At 42.5% G+C, this 17,531-nt stretch overlaps 1 long non-coding RNA gene across 5 annotated transcripts in view; it reads right to left on the bottom strand.

Annotated features, from left to right (window-relative positions):
- The window catches only part of LOC109253741 (uncharacterized), a 112,784-nt gene that overhangs the window by 68,630 nt on the left and 26,623 nt on the right, over positions 1–17,531 (bottom strand). For 2 of the 5 annotated variants that reach the window (XR_008418389.1, XR_002074511.2), the window contains exons 2-3: positions 16,087–16,177; positions 8,038–8,265 (exon numbers count right to left, since the gene is read on the bottom strand). This is a non-coding gene — a long non-coding RNA (uncharacterized LOC109253741). Of the gene's footprint in view, positions 1–8,037; positions 8,266–13,692; positions 13,838–16,086; positions 16,178–16,458; positions 16,722–17,531 lie in introns of those variants that run through there. The other 3 variants (XR_002074515.2, XR_002074517.2, XR_002074513.2) reach the window with 3 other exon arrangements.

Below are 17,531 nucleotides of genomic sequence, written 5' to 3'. Positions count from 1 at the left end.
AGTGGTCACCAATGGCTGGAGAATAGGGGGACTGGGGAGTTACTCCTAATTAGTATGGGATTTCTTATTAGGGTGATGAAAATGTTCTGGAATTAGATAGTGGTGATGGCTGTACAACCTTGTGAATATGCCCAAAAAACCCCAAAGTGTATACTCAAATATGTGAATTACATGGAATATGAATTATATTTTAATAAAGCTATGGGGCACCTGGGTGGCTCAGTCTGTTAAGTGTCTGACTTCGGCTCAGGTCATGATCTCACCATTCATGAGTTCGAGCCCCGCGTCAGGCTCTGTGCTGATGGCTCAGAGCCTGGAGCTTGCTTCGGATTCTGTGTCTCCCTCTCTCTCTCTGCCCCTCCCCCGCTCATGCCCTGTCTCTCTCTGTCTCTCAAAAATAAATAAACATTGAAAAAAAAATTTAAATAAAAATAAAGCTATTACCAGAAAACAAAAATGTCCATAGTTCCCTGTTGCTCTTGGCAGTAAGCCCAAGGTTTGTCGCCCGAAACATCATAGCCTTCATACATGTGCAATCCCTGGCATGCACTGCATCACATCTAGCCACACTGGATTGACTTATCTCCATTCTCCCAGCAGGCTGTGTATGACCACATTGTTATGTCTTTGCTCCTGCTGTTTCCTCTATTTGGAAAGTCTCCTTTGCCTTGTTTACTTGGTGAACTGCTACTTATTTTTGTAGAAGCAACTCGTCCTCTTCTCTCTCCCTGATCTCCATTCTCTTAGGCCAAGAAGAGTCACTCTTTCCATCTGTCACAACTGTTCACAGCACACTGCTATTATTGCATGCCTTACATTGTGTGGCAGTTATCCGTGTTTACCTGTTGGTCTGTGTCCTTAACTAGATGATAAGTTCATTGTCGGCAGGAACCATGTCAGACCTACCTCTCTATACCCAGCACCTAGCACAGGGCCTGGTACATGGTAGGCTTTAGGCATATATTTGTTGGTTGAATGAATGAATTTAGATAGAGTATCAGTTATTCATACCATGTTGTCACTCCACTTTATCAGAGTGATGGCCAATGACCCATGAGCTAACAACAAGGTCTGAACACATGGAAGAGGAGGGCAGACCTATTTGAGGAGCAAGGAGAAGGTAAGCCTTCCCAGTACGCTGCAGTGCAGAACCGTGGGAAACCAGAATGCCAACAAAGGCCTGTGGCCGAGAGCGAGGATGTAAGGGTCACTGGGTTTTGGAGAAAAGGATAGAAAGGGGAGGGAACATCCGCACCCAGGGAGGAAGGCAGGTCTCCTCTTATACCCCTTGCCTGAAATCACTGACGAGCTCCTCGTGGTGAGCTCCTCAAGGGCATAGATTATGTCTCATTCTTTTCTGAAGCCCCGTGCCCAGCACAGAGTGGCACAAAGTAGAAGTGAGATGAACGGAAGATCTTTGGTTGCGTCTCAGGGTCATGGCAAGGCAAGGGGGCATCCAGGCCCAATCGGATCTTCCCTTAGGCTCCCTAGAGCTGTGAGCAGCAGGAAGAGACCAGTGAGTACTCTTCCAATTCAGAGGAGTTGGCCAGCCTTGCAGGACAGGGCGGTACAGAACAGGGAGGGCCAAACTATTGCAGCTTCAAAGGCAAAGGAAGAGCTTAGAATAACTCTTGAGTCACTGCCTACCATGGACCTCTCCTAGGAGTTTGGCTCTTTCAACACTGCCCCAGAGATTCCCGCTATGCATGCTGGCGGCATCAAATAGCCCCGTCTACCCTTCCCGGCTTCTAATTCTACAGGGAACCCCATCATATTTCCAGACCAATGGCCTTGGATAAGCAGAAAGGCCAGCTGGCCGTAGCCCACTCTAAGAGTTTGTTTGTTTGTTTGGATGAATCACGGACCAAAAATGGCCTATACGAATTGAAGTTGAAATGCCAAAATTGCCTTAGTCTACTACAGAAGGAGATCTGCCTCAAGTCTGCCACATAGAAATCCCGCCTGAGTTTTCAGCCAGCTGGCCTACCCTACAGATTTTGAACTTGCCAGCCCCCACAAACATGTGAGCCAATTCCCTCAAATATCTCCCAAGATATTTTATATTTATATTACATACATAAACATATAATGGGTTTATATTTTCTCTATATAAAATATCTCAAGAAAGAGATTGAGTGTGTGTGTGCGTGTGTGTGTGTGTGTATCCTGTTGGTTCTGTTTATTTACAGAACCTTGACTGATACTCCCAGCAAAAGAAGAAATCATTGAAGAGAAAATGAGTCTATTTCACCATTTTGTCCAGGGGCAACTTTCTCATGAGAAGGATAGCTTTCATCAGTGGCCTGTTTGTCATCATTCGGTTTCTGATGCAAAACAGTTGTTTCTTTGCTTGGCAAAGCCTTATTTGACAACAGACACTTCTGATTAAGTGCACACAGTCAGGGGCCTGCAACAACACTTGCCAGCAAGCCCTGCTTTTTCTGTCGTCTCGGCGACAGAAGGACAGTTATAACTCTCTTTCTCAGTGTCAGACAGAAGCCAGTCTGGAGCCACTCCCGGCTCAGTCTGGGTGTGGCTCTGATGAGAAGCCAGGCAGCTCAAAGGAGAGTGAGGAGGCTTGAGGGACAGTCATTCCTCAGCAAATACGTGCCCAAGGCAAAATCGACGGGTTTTGCCGCTTCCCGGTTTGAGCTTTGCCTGAACTTGAGGGCCTTGCCAATTACCACGTTTCTCCGCAGCGCAAGGCAAAGTGAGAGGATCTGCTCAACGGGACCCGTCAGCATCTGCAGACAAGGTGGGCGCTGGATCTAACACTTGGACCGTGGCGATAATTAAGCGGGGCCTAGGGAAGAAGAGAAAGCTATTCCTGTTCAATCTGGGGAGAGAGAAGGTTCAGGAGACAAAGTCCTTTAAATGGAGTCACGACCTCTTTTCTAAAACCTAAGAAGCCAAAGCATTGCTTAGTTGTTTGCCTCTTTAGATCAAATACAAATACATTTTGTACGAGACACTTAAAACCGTGATTCGTTCGAATCGTTCGATTGTTCCCCTCATCCGTATTCACAATCACGATCCTCTGCCAGCTCCAGATGTTTCTAGGAGTGGCTTGCTCTAAAACTCACTTGACATCACTCCGTGGCATTCCTTTCACTGATGATTAACAGAGGACACAAGGCCTGACTCACAGCTTGGCCAGAGACTGCACTGATTAAGGCAAGCTGCAAAGAATAGCAGCTTCTCTCCCTGATTGGGGCCAGCTTTGTGCGTTCACAGATCTCTAAGAGGAGAAACGGCTTCCCTTATCTAGGATGGGGTTCTGAACCATGTTGTTGGAGAAGGGGAGGGTCCCGAACTAACAGCCAGATGGAATTGGGCTGGTGATGCAGAAGCGGAGACGCACGCTGTGCAGCCGGTCTGTAAATTGGTACCAGGTCTGAGAGCACTGAATTACAAGATGTGGTGTTTGTCTTTTTTTTGAGGACGTGTGCTCCCTTGTGTAATAAGACAGCGCACGACTTCTTCAATTTTAATGTGCACGTAGATCACCCGGGGATCTTGTTAAAATGCAGATTCTGATTTGGTGAGTCTGGTAGGCCTGAGATTGTGAATTACTGACAAGTCCCTGATGACACCTAGGCAGCCAGTCCTTGGCCCACACTTCCAGTACAAGGTTATGAAACGAGCGTGGACTTGCAAATAGGCCCCACACCTGTCGTGTCACTTGAGTCCTGTCAGCTACGCAGAAATGGCCTGGTCCTTCCCTCCCGCGGTTTACAATCTAGTAGATCAGTGCCACAAGAGAAGCGAAGAGGACAGCGATGTTCACAGGAACAAATGGTCATTTCCAGCTGGGAGGGGAACTGCAAACACCGCACAGAGGACAAAGCTTTGAAGCAGGACCCAGGCAGAAATGCTGTAAGGGCTTGCCAGATGGATGGATCTCCACAGGCAAAGACACAGAGACTAGACACCGAGACACCTGGGCAGGAAACAGCATGCAATTTCATTTGACTGGAATGTAGACTCTTGTAAGCAGAAGCTAACGTAGACAAATAAGGTTGGTCGGGGAGTTTAGGATCAAATCACAGACGATCTTGACGTCGTATCATACAAAAGCATTTGGACTTCATTCTGTAAGCGAAGGGGAAACTGATTATTCTTTTTTAGCTCAAATGTGACTTGAGTGGAGCTGTGCCTCAGATCCCAGGCGTGGAAACCACTCTAGGGGTGCTAGAAAGGATAGGTTGGAAGGAAAGAGCCTGGAGGAAGGGAGGCCAGGTAGGGGCTATTCAACCAGCCAGAAAGTATTTACTGAGTTGCTATTCTGTTCCAACCATTGTGCTAACAACTTGAGCAGGGAAAAAACCATCTATGTCCTATCCCTTTGTGGCACCCACAGTCTGAGGAGAGCCACAGAGAAGTCCAGGGGGTTAGGAGAGCATAAAACAGGGAGACATGAACACCAAGAGTGTCAGAAAAAATTGCCCTGAGTCGGTGGCATTTTGGTTCAGATCTGAAGAAATGGAGAGGACTCAGACGAAGAGGAAAGTGAAGGGGTGCTCCAGGCTGAGAGAAGGACCTCGATGAAGGCCCAGAGACTAGAAAGCCTGGCATGCCTGAGATTGAGAAAAATAGAGCACAGCTGAAGTGGTGAGACCGAAGAGAAGAGACACATGACATAAAGCTTAGAAAGGTTGGCAGGGGAACCTCATTTGTTGCAGTTGTTTGTAATGTCTGGTGGGGCTTCATCATCCTGAAAAGGAGGAAACAGGGACTTTTTAAAGAGCAAGAAAGTCACAAGGTTACTATTCCCTCTCTCCCTCCTTCCCTCCCTCCCTCCTATTTTTTTTTTAAATCAAAGACAACCAGATATGTATTTGCTACTTAAGTGTACAAATCTCCTCAAAAACAGCAAGAGATTCATGTGCTGTGTTTTTGTTATAGCTCTGAGGGAGGAGATCTAGGCAGGAGAGGTTGGGGGTGCACATCAATTTGAGTAGTTTAGATTATTGAAACATTAAAATGTGAATTCTCAAACTTTTCTTTTTGGGTTTTGTCAGGGAAAAGGAAAAAACCCTTACTTCTAAGAAATCTTTGGAAATTAGGAGAAGGGATTTCAAGTGGATCTAAGTCAAAGTTAATTCCCAATAGTAAGATCATTTGAAACTAGTTTTTATCCCTTCCCTTCGCCTAGATCAAATCAATATTAATTGTGCCTTATTTCACTTACATAGACTTGAATTATTTTTAGGGAAAGCCCCTATGTGAATTCAGAAGTCATTACAAGCAGCATTGAGACTGAAGTTGGAATATTCTGTTGACTGCAAAACCTTGATGTCATTCTGTGTACATAGAATGTAAAAGGAATATTCAGTGTTACTGCCACATATGTTAATATACACAAACTTAATTAGCATTGTAATGGCCAAATGCATTCCCTCATGCTTTTTCTCTTTTAAAAAAAAATCGAAAATCAAATCAACAACTTTGTCCCCCAACAGCTGCCTAATTTTAGGAGTCTGACCCTCACATCTCATTGGTGTGGGTGCATGGGGCTGTGGTATGGATGTTGTATGGGTGCGTCTGAATGTGTGTGAGAGCGCCTTGGAAAGGACTCTGCAGATACTGTAAATACCAGTACCATTTTAATAAAGCATGTACAATAAACCAAAAAAAAAAAAAAGAAAGGTTGGCAGGGGTCACATTTGTGCAAGGCCTTTGTGGAGGAGGCAAGGAGTTCAAACCTTAAACCTTGCCCTAAGGGCAATGGGAAAGCATTAAGCACAGGAGTGACTTGATGAGATATGTATATTAAAACAACTCTTCTGGGGCGCCTGGGTGGCTCAATCGGTTGAGCGTCCGACTTTGGCTCAGGTCATGATCTCACGGTTCGTGAGTTTGAGCCCAGCGTCGGGCTCTCTGCTGTCAGCACAGAGCCTGCTTTGGATCCTCTGTCCACCTCTCCCTCTGATTCTTCCCCGCTTGCTGTCTCTCTCAAAAACAAATAAACATTTAAAAAAAGAAAGGAGGGGCGCCTGGGTGGCTCAGTCAGTTGAGCGTCCGACTTCGGCTCCGGTCAGGATCTCACAGTCTGTGAGTTCGAGCCCCACGTCGGGCTCTGTGCTGACAGCTCGGAGCCTGGAGCCTGCTTCAGATTCTGTGTCTCCTCCTCTCTCTGCCCCTCCCATGCTCATGCTCTGTCTCTCTCTGTCTCTCAATAATAAATAAACGTTAAGAAAAAAATTAAAAAAAAAAAAAAGAACAACTCTTCCCTGTCTTTGCTCTGTGGAGGATGGATGGCGGCAGGGAGCAACATTCCATGCAAGGAAGCCTGTTATGGGAATGACTGAGTAGACCAGACGAGAGGTGATAGAGCCCTGGTCTGAGTGGAAGAGAGGGTGGAGAGAGGTAGGTGGACAGAAGTGATAACTGGGGTAAAAACAAGAATTGGAGAAGATGAGGAAAGACAAAGAAGCGTGAAGAGCGGATAGTGGTACCTGCCACCGATGCAAAAAACATAGAAGAAGTTGGTTTGGAAGGGAGTGAGGAAGAGAAGTTCAGGAGAAGGTCCTGTGGGACATTCAGGGGGAGATAATAGGCAGATTGACACAGCACTAGATTTTGAGAGAGGTCTGAGCCAGGGATGGGAATTTAGGAGTAATCGGGATAAAGAAGTATCATGGCTGATTCCAGCGCATTCTTCCCGGCCTCCCTATCAAGCCTCCCATCTGGCCACAAAAATCCATCAGGGACAGACATTGCAATGGAGGCATTAATACAGCAGCCCAGGTTCTCTCATGACAAAAGAAAAGGAGAACAGAGTTTGGAGGCGAATCACAAAGAGAGATTTTGAGAACGTCAGAAATGATGCCCTTTAGGGTTGGTATGCAGCCGGTCAAATTGAGGAACAGCTCTCATTTCATACGGAAAGTCTGATAGCTCGTTACAAAAAGAGGATTCAAGACTTGGCAGGCAAATTTTACATCAGACACCTTCTTGAGTCTTTGGTCAGCTCTCCCTGCTCAGATACCCAACATGTTCTTGACAGGTATATGCTCAGAGTGTGAACGCTAATTCTAGTATTAGCCTAAGCACAATCATAGTTAGGAACACCTGCTGCCGCTGGAAAAATCTATCATACAGTCCCAAAACAAATATAAATGACCTTTTCTCCTATGTTTTAGATTATTTACACCACCTTGCCCTTTCAGTAGCCTGGATGGATAACTGAGTTGGCTAGATTTATACCACAAGGATGTGCATTGTAAATAAAACAATATAAGGTGGGTTGCTTTATACAAGTGGTCTTCTTGGATGATATGCTCAGCAGCTACATCCAAAATGTACTTTAAAATTATTATGACAGCAAATTAACATTTTCACAGGACCTGTTCAGGTGGAAATGTTAACAAAATGAAAATAAGTACATAAAGCCAGAGGCAATATGTCTTCTAAGTCTGAAGCAGAGTGATGCCGGGGAGAGGGGATGTGCCCTGAACTCAATCTGATGCAAACCTCAGGAGGATATCATGCATTCATATGGGAGATTTTTTTGAGCGAAACCAGGACTTGTAAGGGCATGTGGTGGTGGGTGGGTGGATATGGTTCCCTTGAAAGGCAATACTATTGAGCAATTATTAACCTCTGGATAGGCAAGCATGTAGAGGGAGGAGACCACCTATCTGAGTTACTGATTATGAGTCAGCCAGAGAGGTTTCCCCACCTGCCCATTGATACTAGAATTGCCAAGATCTGGGACTGAAGTCTTTCTTACACAATTCAAGAGAAGACCTGGAATAATACCTTCTGGGATGGTATCTGTGTGAGGCTTGGCTCACACAGAAGTGTGGATGATACAGGAACAAAGTCTTTTTCACAGAGATTTGAACAGGTTTCCAACAAGGAAATCTAGCCTTGTGTGCTCAGGGATGGTCAGATATCAGATCTCCATGACCCTACCTCATAGTATGGGCTATGGGGCAATTAGGAAGGAGAGTATTTCTATTATCTATTGTCACCTTGTTAGGTGACTACTCCAAAATTTAATGACTAAAACATCAATCTGTTTTCTCTCACTGTTCTGTGAATTAGCTGGCTCCACTGGGAAGTTCTTCTGCTGGTGTTACTCAGGGTCTCTCATGCAGTTATAGTCAGATGGCAACTGGAGTCATCTAGACGCTCGACTGGGTCTCTGGGATGACTATCCCTCTCTTCCTGTACATAAAATCTCAGAGACTCTCCTCTCCACATGATGTGTCCAGCAGGGGAGCCAAACTTCTTACAGGGCTCCCCAAAATGAGTGTCCTAAGAGAGAGAGAGAGAGAGAGAGAGAGAGAGAGAGAGAGAGAGAGAGAGTAAAAACTGCCATTGCTCTTAAAGCATATGCCTAGAACCAGCAAAACTTCACTTATGCTGCATTCTATTGATATTGCTAATCATGGGCCAAATATTAATTTGATTCTTTATGGATTCTAGTGACTGGATTGAATTTTTCTTTTCATATATTTTCCCATCTCTTCGTTTATTTTTTGAACATATAGTTATTAGAAATTCCTTGTATTCTATTCTTTATATATCTGGACCACCTGTGGGTTTGTATCTATTGTCTGGTTTTTGTTTTTGTTTTTTAGGTTTTAAATCATATGCCCTTATCTCTTTATAATTCCTAGAAAATTTTGAATGAATGTCAACCAATTGAGTATAAATAAATATATAGACTCTAGATGATGTTATCTTCCCTCAGAGAGAATTTACTCTTTTCTCTGTTAAGTAGATCAAGTAAGGGCAGACCACTTTTACTGAATCAGTGACTAAGTTGAATCAAGGCCAGTTTCAATGTTGGTAAAGCCCTTCTACTTCTCTTTTGCCCCTGCTTCTAAAGCATTACTGTGCAGAACTTTCAGCTGATAATCTTGTGTGTTCAATGAAGCCCTTACCATTGGCAGATCTTGAACTCTAATTCTTATCTACTCAGCACAGTGAGACTGCCCAAAACACCACTTTGTTTTTTGGGGTTTTTTGAGACTTTATACTTACCTTCTTAATCACTAGATTAAAGGATGGCTCAATATATGCAAATCAATAAACGCAATACACCATAATAACAGAATGAAACTTAAAAATTGTATGATCATCTCAATAGTTGCAAAAATTCATCATCCTTTCATGATAAAAAAAAAATCAACAAACTAGGTATACAAGAAATTTACCTTAACGTAATAAACACCATATACGACAAGCCCACAGCAAACATCATACTCAGTGGTAAAAAACTGAAAGCTTTTATCTAAGATGAAAACAAGGAAAGGACACCAACTCTTGCCACTTCTGTTCAACATGGTACTGGAAGTCCTGGCCAGAGCAATTAAACAAGAAAAAGAAATAAAAGACATCTAAATCAGAAAGAAAGAAATGAAACTATCTCTGTTTTTAGATGCCATGTTCTTATGTATATAAAACTCTAAAAACTCCACCAAAAAAAACCCCACTTAGAACTAAGAAATGATTTCAGTAAAGTTGCAAGGTACAAAGTCAGTATATGAAAATAAGTTGCATTTGTATACACTAACAAGGAACGATCCAAAAAAGAAATTAAGGGGCACCTGGATGGCTTAGTCAGTAGAGCATGCAGCTCTTGATCTCAGGGTCATGAGTTCAAGCCTCACATTGGGCATGGAGCCTACTTTTAAAAAGAAGGAAATTAAAAAAGCAATCCCGCTTATGGTAGCATCAAAAGGAATAAAATACTTAGGAATAAGCTTAACCAAGGAAGAGAAAAACATATACACTGGAAAGTACAAAAAAAATTATGAAAGAAATTTAAAAAGGCACAAATAAATGGAAAGACATCCCATGTTCATGGATCACATGACTTAATATTATTTAAATGTCCATACTGTCCAAACTGATTACAGATTCAATGCAATTCCTATGAAAATCCTAATGACATTTTTTACAGAAATAGAGAAAAAAATCTTACTATTCATATGGAAACACAAAAGACCCTGAATAGCCAAAGCAATCTTGAGCAAGAATAAAGCTAGGGTTATCACATTTCCTAATTTTTTTAATATGAAAATTATTGTCAAATTGGTTTGCATACAACACCCAGTGCTCATCCCAACAGGTGCCCTCCTCAATGCCCATTCCCCTTTTTCCCCTCCCTCCCACCGCCCATCAACCCTCAGTTTATTCTCAGTTTTTAAGAGTCTCTTATGGTTTGGATCCCTCCCTCTCTAACCTCTTTTTTTTTCTTCCCCTCCCCTTCCCCATGGTCTTCTGTTAAGTTTCTCAGGATCCACATAGGAGTGAAACATATGGTATCTGTCTTCCTCTGTATGACTTATTTCACTTAGCATCACACTCTCCAGTTCCATCCACATTGCTACAAAAGGCCAGATTTCATTCTTTCTCATTGCCAAGTAGTATTCCATTGTGTATATAAACCACAATTTCTTTATCCATTCGTCAGTTGATGGACATTTAGGCTCTTTCCATAATTTGGCTATTGTTGAGAGTGCTGCTATAAACATTGGGGTACAAGTGCCCCTATGCATCAGCACTCCTGGATCCCTTGGGTAAATTCCTAGCAGTGCTATTGCCGGGTCATAGGGTAGATCTATTTTTAATTTTTTGAGGAACCTCCACACTGTTTTCCAGAGTGGCTGCACCAGTTTGCTTTCCCACCAACAGTGCAAGAGGGTTCCCGTTTCTCCACATCCTCTCCAGCATCTCTAGTCTCCTGATTTGTTCATTTTAACCACTCTGACTGGCATGAGGTGGTATCTCAGTGTGGTTTTGATTTGTATTTCCCTGATGAGGAGTGACATTGAGCATCTTTTCACGTGCCTATTGGCCATCTGGATGTCTAGAGAAGTGTCTATTCGTGTTTTCTGCCCATTTCTTCACTGGATTATTTGTTTTTTGGGTGTGGAGTTTGGTGAGTTCTTTATAGATTTTGAATGCTAGCCTTTTGTCTGACATGTCATTTGCAAATATCTTTTCCCATTCCGTCGGTTGCCTTTTAGTTTTGTTGATTGTTTCCTTTGCAGTGCAGAAGCTTTTTATCTTGATGAGGTCCCAATGGTTCATTTTTGCTTTTAATTCCCTTGCCTTTGGAGATGTGTCAAGTAAGAAATTGCTGCGGCTGAGGTCAGAGAGGTTTTTTTCCTGCTTTCTCCTCTAGGGTTTTGATGGTTTCCTGTCTCACATTCAGGTCCTTTATCCATTTTGAGTTTATTTTTGTGTATGGTGTAAGAAAGTGGTCTAGTTTCATTCTTCTCCATGTTGCTGTCCAGTTTTCCCAGCACCATTTGTTAAAGAGACTGTCTTTTTTCCATTGGATATTCTTTCCTGCTTTGTCAAAGATTAGTTGGCCATACTTTTGTGGGTCCAATTCTGGAGTCTCTATTCTATTCCATTGGTCTCTGTGTCTGTTTTTGTGCCAATACCATACTGTCTTGGTGATTACAGCTTTGTAGTAGAGGCTAAAGTCTGGGATTGTAATACCTCCTGCTTTGGTCTTCTTCTTCAATATTACTTTGGCTATTTGGGGTCTTTTGTGGTTCCATACAAATTTTAGGATTGCTTGTTCTAGCTTCGAGAATGATGGTGCAATTTTGATTGGAATTGCATTGAATGTGTAGATAGCTTTGGGTAGTATTGACATTTTAACAATATTTATTCTTCCAGTCCATGAGCATGGAATGTTTTTCCCTTTCTTTGTATCTTGTTCAATTTCCTTCATAAGCTTTCTATAGTTCTCAGTATACAGATCTTTTACAGCTTTGGTTAGGTTTATTCCTAGGTATTTTATGATTTTTGGTGCAATTGTGAAGGGATCAGTTTCTAATTTCAAAACATATTACCGGGGTGCCTGGGTAGCTCAGTTGGTTAAGCATCTGACTCTTGATATCAGCTCAGGTCTTGGTCTCAGGGTCATGAATTCAAGCCCTGTGTTGGTCTCCACCCTGGGTATGAAGCCTACTTAAAAAAACCATATTACCTATATGTATGCAGTCAATTGATCTTCAACAACTGTGCCAAGAATACACAATGGGGAAAGGAGAGTCTCTTCAATAAATGGTTTTGGGAAAATAGGATATTCACATGCAAAAGAATGAAATTGGACCCTTACATCAGACATAACAATAAATTCAAAATGGATTAAAAATTTAAACATAAGACCTGTAAATCTAAAACTCCTAGAAGATAACATAGAGGAAAAACTTCTTGACATTGGTCTTGGCAATGATTTCTCAGATATGACACCAAACGCATAAGCAGCAAAAGCAAAAATAGACAAGTAGGACAGCATCAACAAAAAAGCTTCTGCACAGCAAAGGAAACAGTCAACACAGTGAAAAGGCAACCTACAGAATAGGAGAAAATGTTTGCAAGCCATATATCTGATAAGGAGATAATATCCCAAATATACAAGAAACTCCTACAACTAATTACCAAAAGAAAACAAAACCAAAAAGAAATAACCTGATTTTAAATGGGCAAAGGACCTGAATAGATATTTCTTGAATAAGACATGCAAATGACCAACAGGTATATGAAAAGATGCTCAACATCACTCATCATCAGGGAAATGCTAACCAAAGTCTCAATGAGATATCACCTCACACCTATTAAAATAGCTATTCTAGGGGCGCCTGGGTGGCTCAGTTGGTTAAGCATCCGACTTCAGCTCAGGTCACAATCTCACAGTCTGTGAGTTCGAGCCCCGCGTTGGGCTCTGTGCTGACAGCTCAGAGCCTGGAGCCTGCTTCAGATTCTGTGTCTCCCTCTCTCTCTGCCCCTTCCTCACTCATGCTCTGTCTCTCTCTGTCTCAAAAATAAATAAAAACATTAAAAAAATTTTAAAAATTATTTTAAAAAATAAAATAAAATAGCTATTCTAAAAGAGAGATAAAAATGTTGGTGAGAATGTAGAAAAACTGGAGCCCTTGTACACTATTGGTGGGAATGTAAATTGATGCAGCTGCTATGGAAGACTGTATACAGGTTTCTCAAAAAAACTAAAAACAAACTACCATATGACCCAGCAATCCCACTTTTTGGCATTTATCCAAAAGAATTGAAATCAAGACCTTGAAGGGATATCGGCACCCCCATGTTTATCACGGTGTTATTCACAATGGCCACAATTTGCAAACACCTAAATATCTATCAATAGATGAATGGATAGAGAAAATATGGTATATACATACAATGGAATATTATTCAGCCTTAAATAAAGAAGTAAATCCTGACCTACGATACTAAATCCATTTCTGTTTTCACTGGGGTCTTGGCCCCTCAAATCTGCCCCTAATAACCACAAAGGCTATTTTTCCTGTGTCCTCCAGTAGGGGCCCTCTGTCTAGCCAAAGCCCAGATTCTCAGTCTCTTACTATGCACCCAGAATTTGCAAATGTCCCCTAGGAAAAAATAACTCTCCTTTAGTGATTCAACCCTCTTAAAATCTTGGCTTCTCTGATGATGATTGCTTTTGCAACTTCCAATGCTTGCACACATATATACCCAGGGTTTTTGGTTGTTCTTTGTTAGACTGAAAGCAGGAGCTCACTGCGAGATTTAACCAGAAAACTAACATGACCAACTTTGCATTTAATAAAGGTCACTCTGAAGGCAGTGTGGATGATGGTGTATTAATTTGATAGGACTTTCATAACAAAGTATCACTGACTGGGTGGCAGAAACAACAAAAATTAATTTTCTCACAGTTCTGGAGGATAGAAGTCCAAGATCAAGTTGTGGTTTCTTCTGCAGCCTCTCTCCTTGGTTTGTTGATGGCCATCTTCTCCCTGTGCCTTCACATTGTCTTCCCTCTGTGCCTACCTGTGTCCAAATTTCCTCTTCTTAGAAGGACACCAGTTAAATTGTGTTAGGGCCCACCTTAATGACCTTATTTTAACTTAATTACCTCTTTAAAGAACCTGTATCCAAATACAGTCACATTCTGAGCTATGGGGATTTAGGACCTCAACATATGAATTTTCTTTGGTGAGGAGTATTCAACTCAATGCATAACAGATGGGTTTTAGGGCAGCAAAAGTGGAATTGGGGGCTGATGAGAAAGCTATTGCAGTAATCTGAGAAAGAGAGAGAGAGAGAGAGATAGGTTGGACTAACTAATGGCAGAAGGGCAGGAGATATTTGGATTGCTTTAAGAGAACATCAGAAGATAGAACAGATAGAATTTGGTAATTATGAATAGAGAAGACTCAAGGATGATACCCAATTTTCTAATTTGAGTATGGAGTAGAGGATATAGACATAACATGGATTGGGCAGAGATGCGGGCGTAACCTCCATTCTCTCTTGAATTTTATGATAAAGCTTAAACCCTGAGATACTGCTTCTTGACTGACCTTCCCTCTGTCCTTACGTGAACACCATAGCTCATAATACTCTGCATCTGTTCTGGTCTCCATCCTGACTCCTTATTCCTTGAGTTCCCAGAATGCTCAGACCTGTCACACCACTTTGGGGCTAGAGAGCTAGACTCAGTAGCTTTGCTTTGCTCCCCATGGACAGGTAGTTGCCAGCTTCTTGGACTTCTTTATTCCATGGCACCAGTCTGCTACTGGGCTCCTTTAGTCCAAGGACTCCTGTATAGGGCCGGGTTTCCCCTTTGTCTTAGACCTGTTGGTGGTGATCACTTGCCTGAACATGTACCTGTCTTTGCTTTACACCTCATTTCAATGGACTGATGGCAGCTGGAGTAGCTGCCTCTGTCTAGTTGTGAGTGTATTGCAATGCCTTGTTATCGACTCCCAGCAGTTGGTATGCTAACCTCAGAGAATGACAGCACTGACCTGAACTAGTCTAGAAATATTCAGTTCCCCTTTCTCAGACTTCTGTGTCAATCTAGAGAAGATGCCCTTCTCAAAGAACATGAGATAGGGAGACTAACCTAACATCAAGTCAGGCAAGTGGAACTGAATAAAGAGGCCAGAGTGACACAGCTTAGAGATAGAAGTGACTCTACCAGGGACATTCTGATCAGGACTGTATCTCTGTATCCCATTCTGCTAAATTTTATCGGTAGCCAATCCAGAATACATAAACATACTTTTGGCTTGCCCTTTACCCAAATTGGCAACTTTCAGACACTGTTCCTCCTTCATTGGCTTTGTCTCAGACCCTCCCTAGCCTAGCAGCAACCCACTTCCCCTCTAAAACTGCCTTTCCTCTACATGGGAAATCAAATTGGCATGTTTTAGAAACTGCCACTTTCCTATCGCTGCCCATTCTCTTGCTTTATTTCAACATAAATCCCTGAAACATTTTTTTAAGATTTTATTTTTAAGGAATTTCTACACCCAACATGGACCTTGAACTTATGCCATGATCAAGAGTCACATGCTTCACCAACTGAGCCAGTCAGGTGCCCCTTTATTTATTTATTTATTTTTTAAGTAGAAGAGTGATTTCCATTTTTATTTTTATTTTTTATTTTTATTTATATTCAAGTTAGTCAACATATAGTGTAGTCTTAGCTTCAGGAGTAGAACCCAGTGATTCATGTGTTACATATGACATCCAGTGCTCATCCCGAAAACCGCCCTCCTTAATACCTGTCACTCATTTAACCCACACCCACTATATATATATATATATATGTATATATACATATACATACGTATATATATATGTATATATACATATATATATACGTATGTATATGTATATATACATATATATATATGTATATATATATGTATGTATGAACCCAGCCATAAAAAAGAATGAAATATTGCCATTTGCAACACATGGATGGATATAATGCTAAGCGAAATAAGTCAGTCAGAGAAAGACAAATACCATATGATTTCACTCATAATGTGGAATTTAAGAAATTAAACAAAGAAACAAAGAAAAACCAGAAAAACAAAACAATAAAACAGACTCTTAAATATAGAGAACAAATCCATGGTTACCTGAGTGGATGGGTAAAAGAGATGAAGGGGATCAAGAGTGCACTTGATGAGTGCTCATGATGAGCACTGAGTAATGTATAGAATTATTGAATCACTATATTGGATACCTGAAAGTAATGTAATGCTGGACGTTAATTATACTTGAATTTAAAAAACAACGAAAATGGCTTACCCTGTACTTTTTCTTCCTCTCTTCCTAGGAGCTAAAACACAGTCATAGTGGGTGATGAAGTGATCTTGACTATGCAGAGAAGGAAAATATCCTAGGGGATGATAGAACCACAAGATACAAAGACTTGAGTTCTCTGCTGCTAACTCTTTAAGTACTATGAGCAAGTCCCTTTCCCTACCCGGGCCTCAGTTTCCTCCTCTGTGAAGTGAGGGTGATTTCAGGGACTGTGCTAACCCAAAACTTCTATGTGTCTTTGAAGGCAGCCATAGGCTGTATGTCAGTGCCTGAAGTTCTCTGTAAAGATTTGCTCTCTCCTGTCTCCTCTGTTACAAGGCAAAGCATGCAGGGAACGTCCCATTAAATCTCAAATACCTCAATGTGAATGTGTTTCTGGCAATCCCATTGTTTTTCTTAGATGGACTGAAGAGATAATTTGGGACCCACGGCCTCCTAGAGCAGTCACGAAGTGAAACACAGAGAAAGGGGGGCCATTAGGAGAAGGAAGGAATGCGGTGTGGGCATCCCCATCGCTCACGCACCATCCATCTCTCAGCAAGCCTGCCTGAGGAAATGTAAACTAGCTGGGCGAAGGTTAACCCACCCAGATTCCCCAAACTGGGCCAAAAGGCGGGGGGGGGGGGGGGGAGGGTTGGCATTCCCAGAGGCTGCGGCTCCCAGAACATTGGAGCTAAGTTCCCATCACTGATGTCTTCCACCTCCTGAGCGTGGCCCCTCCTAATATTCCCACAGCGGGGCACCTCCTCAGGCTCTAGGCTTGGGGTGGCCGGTTTTCTTGAGGGAGCGATTGGGACATTGCTCTGGATGGCATCCAACTTGCTAGGTGTCTGGTTGGAGGCAATGAGAGAAGCCCTGACAGGGCAGACCATGCACATGGTTTGTGGTTCCTTGTCAGTCCGAGAAGACTGAGAAACTTCCTCTTAAGACTGCCGCCTTTGCACTTCGGGTTGTTTGTGGATCAAAGGGCCAGGAGCATGCCTCTCCTCACGTGTTCTGTTAGCCCACATGATCTTAAATGCCTGTCTTCTGCCTTGAGTGTTAGGCAGCGGAAGGGGCTTGGTTCTGTGAATCTGAGGAGATGAACATTGAGAGCACAGAGCACTACACATGTTTGTAATTCCAGTCACCGAACAGAAAGGGCGCAGAAGCCCTGATTTTACCCCACTGCTTCTCCACTCAACCTCACCTCCCTTCCTCCCCTTACTTTGCTGATGCCCCTGCCTTTCCTTTGCCCACCTTTGCTCAGTGCGTGGAAAGAAAAGAATCAGGGGCCAGGGCAGGTTAGTGCAGAAATTCTGGAACAGCTGGGGCGTGTGCAGCACTAAGCACTACAGTGGCCAAGTGAGTGTTTTAAGGGCAGTGGGGAGGGGGCCACAGAAAATTCACATGGAAGCACTCGGTGGAGTGATACAGTGGCTGGGATCACT

The sequence above is a fragment of the Panthera pardus genome, unplaced genomic scaffold, assembly GCF_024362965.1.
Source record: "Panthera pardus isolate Hobbes unplaced genomic scaffold, ASM2436296v1 HiC_scaffold_27, whole genome shotgun sequence".
Taxonomy (NCBI): domain Eukaryota; kingdom Metazoa; phylum Chordata; class Mammalia; order Carnivora; family Felidae; genus Panthera; species Panthera pardus.
The sequence above is the reverse complement of the archived record's forward strand: the minus strand, read 5'-3'. Positions and strand labels throughout refer to the sequence as shown.